The sequence below is a fragment of the Balaenoptera physalus genome, assembly GCF_965194825.1.
Source record: "Balaenoptera physalus genome assembly, contig: SUPER_6_unloc_3, whole genome shotgun sequence".
In the NCBI taxonomy this organism is placed as follows: domain Eukaryota; kingdom Metazoa; phylum Chordata; class Mammalia; order Artiodactyla; family Balaenopteridae; genus Balaenoptera; species Balaenoptera physalus.
In genome coordinates, this window is record NW_028126535.1 from 226,730 (window position 1) to 237,062 (window position 10,333).

Here is a 10,333-nt window from a genome sequence, read left to right on the forward strand (position 1 = left end):
GTGTCATGTCAAATCCAGAACTCACAAAGCAGAGCCAGCGATATTTTATTTGTAGACAATCAACTAGAATCTATAAAATTATTACTGGCAGATGATTATAATTCCGGATCCCTAACACTAGCAAAAGGAAACCCAGAGCATCTTGATAAGAAGTTTTCTGTTTTTGTTTTGTTCCTGGAAGTCAGTAGAATAGCAGTTGTATGTGGTTATATTAGTGCCAAGATACTTAATTTGCTGACCTTATTATTTCAGAAAAAAAAATTGTATGTATTATACTTGTGGGAAGTTAAAATAATGCTTTGAGATTTTTATCAAATATGGAGAGTAGTTATTTATGAAAAACAAAGAAATGTCTATTTTTGTTTCTTTGTTCCCAATTAATGTAGCTAAATTTTAAAGTGCATTAAAGCAATGGTAAAGCAAATAAGATGCTGTACAAGTAGTTTTCTCATGCTTTCATGGAGAGACACTGTTTTCTAAGAGTATCTGAAGGAGGTATGTGCATTCTAACTTCATGATCAGATTTCTCGGATGTACTTTGAATATAAGTGGCAACGTTTTTATTGATAATAAAATCAAAGAAATTCCAATCACCAGAAGGAGAACTAATGAAAACATGTTTTACCTGAATGAATATACTTCATAGGTTTCTCCTGCTGATCCTGTGATTGTTTCATGATTCACTTGAAGAAATGAAGGAAAATACACATAAGAACAGAGACATTACCTGAGATTGTGTTCTATTTTATCAACCCTCCATCTATACTCTGTACTGAAGCAATTTGGATAGAAGTGCTGCTGTTGTTGTGTGTGTCTGGTTTGCAGTCAGAAACTCCCAAAACTTCATCATTCAGCAGTTAGATCCACAACTTTGTATTAAGGTCTAAATACAAGTCAGGGAACCCAGCTAAGATAAGAGGATATATGGTTCTCCCTCTGTATTTGTGGGTCATTGGTTCCAGTAGTCTCCCTCCCCCCCGTGCCACCCCATACCAAAATCCATGGATGCTCAAGTCCCTTATAGAAAACGGTGCAGTATTTACATATAACCTACGCACAATCCTCCCATCTTCCCCCGCACCCTCCTTTATACTTTAAGTCATGTCTAGATTACTTATAACACCAAATACAAATCCTAAGTAAGTAGTTGTAAATATAATGCAAATGGTTGGTGGTGTGCAGCAAATTCAAGTTTTGCTTTCTGTAACTTTCTGAAATTTTTTTCCCTAAGTATTTTCAGTCCATGGTTGGTTGAATCCACTGATGCAGAACCTGTGGATACGGAGGGCCAACTGTCAATTGATTTAGAGTTGGCACTTCCCTGACAATCTGGACAGATGCTTAGTAAACCTGAGATAATTAATTTAGCATCAAAGTGAGTACTATGAGCATTATTAGATTGGTACATGTTAGGGCATTTGGGAGAACAGAGAATACAGCAGTTGAGCTGGATCCTGGTGCAAGAGCCACTGTGCCTTACCCGTCCAGGTCTCTAGTTGGCACATCTTCCCAATGCTTTCTCATTGTTCATTCCCCCCAGTGGAAAAGGGGGGCACTGTTGGACTTAGGAAGTTGGAGAAATAGGTAATAATGCTTCTTTTAGTGATTTAGTTACAGAGCTCTTACGTGCAACAGAATGAGAGGAAGTAGAATGGTTCTGTGCATAGATTTGGGAGCTAGACTGATTAGGGATTCAACTCCCAGCTCCATCATTCATGGGCTGTTGATCCTGAACAAATTACTTAAGCTCTTAGTACTTCGTTTGTGTACTGCATCTTATACTTTCTCATCTGTGAAAGGGGGATAATGATAGTACTTATATTTTAGGGTTGAGAGGATCTAAAAGATGAAATCAGGTTAAGGTAAGTAAAACAAGGAGGAAGCAGCCATTCAGGCATGGAATGGAAAGGGAATTGAAAGACTAGTTTTCAAATTTGTGTCTGCATAAGAATCATTTGGGCTTCCTATTAGAAATGTAGATTCCCAGGCTTCAGCTCCAGGAATTGAGATGAATTTGGGATCCAAGAATTAGGTCTTTTTGTTCTGTTTTAGTAAACTTTTAGAATGATTTTAGGTTTACAGAAAAGTTGCAAAGATATATCCGTTTTGCCCTAATATTAACATATTATCATAGCACATTTGTTAAACTAAGAAGTCAACATTAACGCACTACTGTTAACTCCAGACTTCATTTGGATTTCACCAGATTTTCCACTGATGTTCTTTATCTGTTCTAGGATTCCGCGTTGCATTTAGAGAAGCTTCATTTCTTACAGGGACTTTCAGCCCATGAGAGGCAGGTGGTCTGGAGACCACATCTTGAGAAACACTAGGACATGTCAAGGGCTGAGGAAGGTCAAATTGCCCCATCCTCACCACCATCCTGGTGGTGGGGGTGTTGGATATAGAAATTTGATTTGAAGAGATGGGATGGAATCCTCTCCCTTAGATGAGAGGGGTTACCTTAAGAAGTGAGGCATCTATTCCTAATGCCAGATGAAATGAGTTTTGGAGTTTGGAAGGTGGGGTTGCTGCCTAGCCTGAGGAGATACATCTAGGGATGTGGGCAGATCAGGGGAGTGAGTGCAGCAAATTGGGAACAACTACTTTGTGGGAACACAGGAGGGCTCAAGTAGTTGATTAAAGGGGATTACAAGGGGCCAGTTAGCCCGTGAGCCATAGAAATCCTGTATTTCCTGGAACCTGGTGATAGTGTTTTAGAAATGGCTCATAGTAGTAACCAACATCAAGCACTGCCACATTGGACACGAGCAGAGAGTCAAAGGGTGAAGCTGAGATGACCTTGTTGAGAGAGGGCAGTGGGAGGTGGACAAAACACTGATGCCCTGCGTTTGGAAGAGTCGGTTCCCACAGTGAGGAGATAAAGGGCCACCATCTGGGGAGCTAGAAGTAAAGGTCAGTAGAATTGAGAACGGTAAGATGAAGGAATAGATGTTGTAAGAAAAAGCTAGCAGAGTAATTTGAGGTCTTGAAGTAGAGATCAACATATTCTTGAGGACCTTAGGTTCTGAGGCTGTCACTGACTTTCTCTAATCACATTCAAATTATTTAGCTGCCCTCACAGCAGTTAAGTAATCACCTAACCTGTTCCTTTTTTTTTTTTTTTTTTTTTTTTTTTAAAGAACATTCACCTCTTTTCATTTGACTCTGGATTTCTCTTAATTTCTATACTACTTCACTTTCCTGGTTCTTTCTGCATGTTAGCAATCCTAAACCATAAACTGGTATTCATAACATTTCTTTCACATGAAGTACATGTTATCTCATCTGCCAAACCCATTTAAAACGGACTAGTGGAAATTGCCTCAGAAGCCAAACAGATTGCACCTGTGTACAAGGGACCAGGTGTCTCTGAAGGGCTCCTAGATCTTTTGTATTCTTGCTGGCACGGTGTCAGGCTGGCCAGGCTGGTGAGTGGCTAACAGTTAAGATTTTAGGTGATCTAATCCTTAACTTGATAGATGCTGGGTGTAATCTACAGATTCTGCATAGAAATTAGCACTTACCCCTGGGAGAGCCCCTACCAGCTGTCAAGTGCTTTACCAAATAGCTCTATACTCAAGAATGCGGCTTCTGGGTGAGGGAACAGTCGTAGTCATTTTACATGTGGTTAGAGAGAAGTCTTGGGTGATGAAAGATTTTAGCTAACCTACACGCTATAGGTAAACATTTCCAAAAACATTGCATAACCTGAATACAGAGTGAATTGTTTTCCAGTAAATACTGGCTTCAGCATTTTTCAAAAATCAAGGAATGGTATATTTTATAGAATGGGAAAACTAAGAAATGAAATTTGACCTGTTGTAAAACTAGGATTTAGTGCTGTTGAATTTCAAGAATGGGCATACAGGGTACATTAGGAGTAAATGTGAAAGCATAGGGTCATGATGGAATCTGATACAGGGTGGAAAAAATTTCTCTTAACCAGAAACACTGGGCCCTAAGAAGTTGTCTTAGGGTCAACCACATGAATTTAACATACAAAAATGGCAATTTAATTTGGTTCAAACATACATTTCAAACTTTTGTCTTTTCCTTGTAAAGAATAAAGTTCAGTTCACGGTATACCAGAGTTAAAATTGCACAGATGTCAGTATTCCAATAGAGAAAAATAATTTTTCTTAAAAAGCGAAAAAATAAAATTTGAGTTCAGGTAGTCAGATATTCTTTTATAGTCTTACTACTTTAGGGAACAAACCCTTCCTCGGTATAAAAATCTGGAAAAACATGCCATAGTTGCCACCCTATTAATAACTAGTTTCCATGCCCCATATTTGTTGGAGAACCTACTTTGTGATGTTTAAATTTTTACCTTAAGTTGCCTCAATTTCCCATTTATTAAAATGGCTGTATTGCCTCTAGAATTAAAGCTGAAGGGGAAAAGCAATTTTTAGCGATTCCCCTTATTCTACCAACTTGTTCTTGAAGCTACAGTCATGCCCAATGTTCCTACCCCCAATTTTTTTTTTTTCAAACCTTCGACCACTCGAGATATGTCAGCATTTCTGCTTAGTAACTGGCATATTACTACGCGGTGCAAACTATTGATATAAACAGTGACTTGTGATCGATTTTTTTTCCCTTCTGTACTAAATCAGATCATTTCTCCTCATCAGCAACTTAACAAGAACAAAGTTAAAGATGTGACCTTAGGAAGGTAACTAAGGTGGAGGAAATACTACGGCAATACTATCAGGACTGATGGAATATTGCTCAAGTGCAGTGGCTAGGGTCTAAAAGAAACTTGAGAGATCTGGTATATTTCCAACTGAATGTTAAGTGAAATAGCATGTTAAAGTCAAATTACGTGGCTTGTTTAAAAGTCACCCTCTTAACAGCAACCACAATTCTACTGCTTCCTGTTCTTCCATTTTCTTTCCTGTTCAATTGCTTGAAACCCTCAAACAACAAGTTCTGATTCTACAGTATTCCTGTAATTCCTTTCTCTGTGGATTTACCTACTTTTATCTTTCAATGTGCATTTCCATCTTGGCACCATAACAAACAATTCAAAAATGCCATCTAATGCATTATGCCACTGAGCACTGTAGCCAGTGATTTTAAGTGGACTAGATTATCTTCAGGTTGAAAAGAGCGTAAGCTGAAGAAATAAATGTCTACATCTTAACTAAAGGCAGGGGTCAAAACAACTTATGAATGGTTAGTTGGAAAATGCTTTAAGGCCCGACTATCAGAGCTGACTGAAAACATTTGAGTTAGGCAGAGTTGTAATGTTATGTGAACAGTGAGAAGTGTTACAAACACAGTAGCCATATATTTTAATTAAAACAGAGTTTATTAGCTTTTCTTTTAATATAAACATGAGGAAGAAAAACCACATAAGTTGTAGCATTCTTTTCAAAATAAAACTGCAATCAGTACTTGAATTTCCAAGCTCCAAACTCCATAAACAATATTTTTTGAGGTGGTAGATTGTAGTATTTTATATACCATAATTTATCATTTATGTCTCTGTCCCTTAAAAATGATGGAACCTGCAGCACTCAGTATAATGTGAAGCCTTGCTATAAAGAGAGAAAGTACTTCTGGCCCAGAAATGCTTTGTTTACAGGCAAAATTCCTAGGATTACATTTGAGAAGGTAGGAGGAGAAAGATTTCACATAGTTGAGAACACTTTTTTTTTTTTTTTTTTTAATATTTCAAGTTTAGGTGACATCGTTACCAATCTCCAAAAAGACTGATTACTGGACCTCCCTGCCTTTTAAAGCCTGAGGTAAGGGTTCCTAAGGTTTATATGTTTCCTCTTACATAGAACTTGAAGTGAGACACCTACAGCCAGGTTAACACCCAGGATAGAAAAGCTGTTTCGTATCACTTACTCTCCTGTCACTACTACTAGGGTCCAGTTCTTTTCAATTTATTACATGTGAATTAACACTGTTGTTCATAATTCCTTCACCAAATCTAGAAAAAAGAAACTTAGGTGATCAAGCAGGTAAGCAGCCCAGCCTTGCAAAGGACTATTTTAAAAAGAGGAGGGGAGGTATCCCCTCAAGTCTTAGTGCAATTTTAAGCTTTGATACTTGTAGAAGTATAAATGCCACAAACTTACGAAACATCATTTGAAAGTTTAATCGAATTTCTTCTAAACTCATTTAGTTTTGTAAATTTTAAACGTTAAGCGTTTATTGTTTTATTTTTTATTTTTTAAAATTTATGTATTTATTTATTTATGGCTGTGTTGGGTCTTCGTTTCTGTGCGAGGGCTTTCTCTAGTTGTGGCAAGCGGGGGCCACTCTTCATCGCGGTGCGCGGGCCTCTCATTATCGCGGCCTCTCTTGTTGCGGAGCACAGGCTCCAGACGCGCAGGCTCAGTAATTGTGGCTCACGGGCCTTCCCAAGCCAGGGCTCCAACCTGTGTCCCCAACAAGAGAGCCTGCGACAGTGAGAGGCCCGCGCACCGCGATGAAGAGTGGCCCCCGCTTGCCACAACTAGAGAAAGCCCTCACACAGAAACGACCCAACACGCCATTAAATAAATTAATTCATTTAAAAAAATAAAAAATAAAAAAATAAAAGCTTAATGTTTAAAATGTACAAAAGTAAATGAGTTTAGAAGAAATTCGATTAAAGTTTCAAGTGATGTTTTGCCAGTCTAGCATTTATACTTCTGCGACACTGTTCTGGAGTATCCAAGCACACTATATTAAAGCTTAAAATTGTTCTAAGACTTTTGGGACACCTTCTATTTCATCACCGGCTTGTTAATTACTGGACCACCATGTTGGCTGGAATTATGAAAATATCCTTTAACACAAGTACATAACAAAGAGGAAAATCATCACAAAATCAGAAGCACCATTATAGTTAACAAGAAATGCAGCACGGACCCAATAGAAGGAAATAACCTACTTTCTCTGTTTATGATCGCAAACATGCTAATATGCTAATAAGTACTGCCTGCAAAGAATTTGGATGACATGTGTTATTCAGCAGCTTTTTGGTTTAAATTGATTGCCAATAATGACTAGCAGCTTCAATGATATAGTAGGGAGGAAGAACCCTGCAAAACCTAACGATGCTACAACAGTCTGTTCCGAAGTTTGGCTTTATGAGTTGTTAGGAGTCCCATGTTTTTTTTTTGTTTTTTTTTTTTGTGTTTTTTTTCTTTTTTGTTTTTTTTTGTTTTTTTTTGTTTTTTTTTTTTGTTTTTTTGTTTTTTTTTCTTTTTTTGTTTTTTTACTTTTTTTTTTTTTTGGAGTCCCATTTTTTGATGGTAATACTGCACTGATTCTAAAGGAATATGCAGCAGTATGGGACAGTGAGGTAAGAAAAACATAGAAGTTATATAGCTAGTGTCTTTAAAGTCTAAAAATTTAAACTATTAATTAAAAAACCTCACATAGCTCACAGCTATCAGATATCTGTGCGTGGATTGGGAGCAGATATCTGTGCGTGGATTGGGAGCTTTTAGCTTTGGAGTGGTTTTTGTAACTCTGTTCACAATAAAAAGGACAGAAGAGCGTGTTACATTGACGAGGTCCCGTTCTTTCCTATGAGCATAATCTTCGCTTGTCCATGAGTCTCTTGAATTCAATGTCTTTCTTTAAGGTGAAAATACTAACTTTGCTGGTTTCTGAGCAGGAGAGGTGATATTTCTCCAGTCTTTGTTTCGAGGGGTTTATGATGTTACAACCCCTCACTTCTCCCTTAAGAGAGGATGGCATTGGAGCGCCGAATACCAATGAAATGATCAGCGCTGAAAGACCTTCTCATAGCAGCTCTACACACGTCTTTGTATTTGTCGTCACACAATCTGGAAATGGCCTAGGAAAGTCAATCAGGTAGAACATAGGTATAATTAGGGGGGAAAAAAATGTTCGGACCTTAAAAAAACAAAAAAAGCATCATTGATAAGCCACACATCTCCATTCGTTTAGATAAGTTCATAGTTACTGCTACTTTGGATAGCTGATATCTACACTAACTGACAGTTCCCTAAGGTAATAACCTTTAAGGGCTATGATTAGATTGCTGGGGCAAGGGGTAACTTGCCCTAATAACTTAGAGTTACTTAAAAATTGGCTTCCTAATGATAGGCTCCTAATAGCAATATCATCTGTTACCTACACACGTGATCCTTAAACGTAATGGACATACACTTGGGCAAAATCAGTGTTTACTCAGCTATTCAACTTCTCTTCAGTTTTCATTAGTTATTACATACTCTAAGAAAATTTTAATCAGGTAGGTATGTGCTGAAGGTAGGAGAGGTCTAATGACAAGCGCTGAAAGGTGCTATTTCACTTGCACATAAATTATGGTAGAAAAACATCTTATTCTAAAGTACCACCAAGGTACCACAGAAAGTATCAATTTTAAATGTGTTCATTTCAGTTGTGAATTTTGCTGTATACCCACCAAAAATCATAAGCCATAAGTATTACGTTGTTCCATGTACGTTACCATTTATATTAAAAACTCATGTACTTTCTACATCCAGTATCTGAATCCACATTATACCTTCCAAGTATAGGTCTCTCAGGTTAGCCACGGATGCTTTGTCTAATAAACTCATGGGACTGAACTGTGATACACACACACACACACACACACACATACACACACACGAACTGCAAGCTGAGTAAAAAACAGTTAAGAGGGAATTCCCTGGTGGCGCAGTGGTTAAGAATCCGCCTGCCAATGCAGGGGACACGGATTTGGGCCCTGGTCCGGGAAGATCCCACATGCCGAGGAGCAACTAAGCCCGTGCGCCACAACTACTGACCCTGCGCTCTAGAGCCCGTGCTCTGCAACAAGGGCAGCCACTGCAATGAGAAGCCTGCGCACCGCAATGAAGAGCAGCCCCCGCCCGCCGCAGCTAGAGAAAGCCCGCGTGCAGCAGCGAAGACCCAATGCAGCCATAAATAAATAAATACATTTATTTATTTATTAAAAATATCAAGACAGTAGAAATAGTCCCAAACATCAATTATTAAAAAAAAAAACAGACAGTTAAGAGTGGTAAGTAGATTATGTAGGTACATCTGATTAGGGATACAATTTTAAGAAATTATTCATGTATGGTTATATGTAAGTGTAGAGGTTCAAATGGAAAACCATTAAGAACAGATTAAATATGATTGAAAGTATTCTGAATTATGGTTACAGAAGAGACAATTTTTTTTTTTTATAATGTGGGATCCCTGTATAAACCATAAAAGACACAGGAAATATGATGCCAACGGGTCAATAAGCTCTTCAAACTGTTAACAGCTTTCCATTTTCCTAATCACTGCTTAATATAATTTAGCTACAGGTGTGGCTTCGGTGGCTGACAGAAAACCCCAGTTAGTGATTTCACAGCCTTACCTCTAAGTTCTGTGCTCTTTCTTTGCTAAGAGGAGTGAATAGAACATTCAGGTTGTTGTCATCTGCTAAGGAGCGAAGGTCAAAGTAGTATTTGGCATACACACTGAAAGGAACATTAATATTAAACTGAAGTAGCTCCACGAAGTGCCTTTCCATCTCATTCCTGGGGGAGGAGGAGAAGACAAAACCAACACAGGACAATTTTAGTCAACTGGGCTATCTTCAAAAATACCATTCTGAGCTACTAGGATGGCTCTAAATACTGTTTTGAAACCAATAATGGCTACCCAGCTGGATTAATACCCTAATGTGCAAACAAGGTACAGCTATTTGTGGTCCTTTCTGCGTCCCAGCACTTTGAGTCTGGGACAAGGGGGAAGAGGTCATGGCCCTCTTATGCACTCATGCTGCTGACTCAGGGGCTCATTCTTCAGAGTTCCATTAGTGCAGCTGTACGATTCATGCTCCACACTCACTCACGAGGCCCCGCTCTAGTGATCAGTTGAAAGGAATGATGTATGCTGTTTATTAGCTCTGAAGAACTTGCAGACATTTTCACCGGGCTGGTGACAGGAAGGGGCTTACTGAAGTAGAGACGAGCCAACAAAAGGAGTGGGCACATCACCACGGCAACAAATGGATCCATCGAGAGCCACTGCTATTATCTCTGAGGGGGGAAAACTCTTGAGGCAACAAGGATTCATCTCAAGTAAATAAATAAATAAGCTACATTCGATGGGAAAGGGAATCCCCCCACCCCCACCCCCACCCCGTGCATGGGGCTGTGTCAAAGGGCATAATGCAAGTTTCTGTTCACCTTAAAACCTTACTAGGGTGAGTTGTCGTCACCATGACAGGACAGGATGCACTTTTTAAGCTTAGGAAGGCAGTAAGATTATGTCTCAGCTAGACTAAACCCACTTTACGATACGACCTCTGATAGAGCAGTTGTTGCCCCCGGTGTTAGGAGAGCAGCCC

The 10,333-nt window shown here is 38.9% G+C and overlaps 1 long non-coding RNA gene across 1 annotated transcript; it reads right to left on the reverse strand.

Annotated features, from left to right (window-relative positions):
* Positions 1–6,894: 6,894 nt before the first annotated feature.
* Positions 6,895–9,483, reverse strand: LOC309663535. Its single transcript, XR_014265338.1, has 2 exons — positions 9,356–9,483; positions 6,895–7,810 (listed from the first exon to the last, which is right to left on the reverse strand). It is a non-coding gene; the product is annotated as an uncharacterized lncRNA (long non-coding RNA).
* Positions 9,484–10,333: the final 850 nt, after the last annotated feature.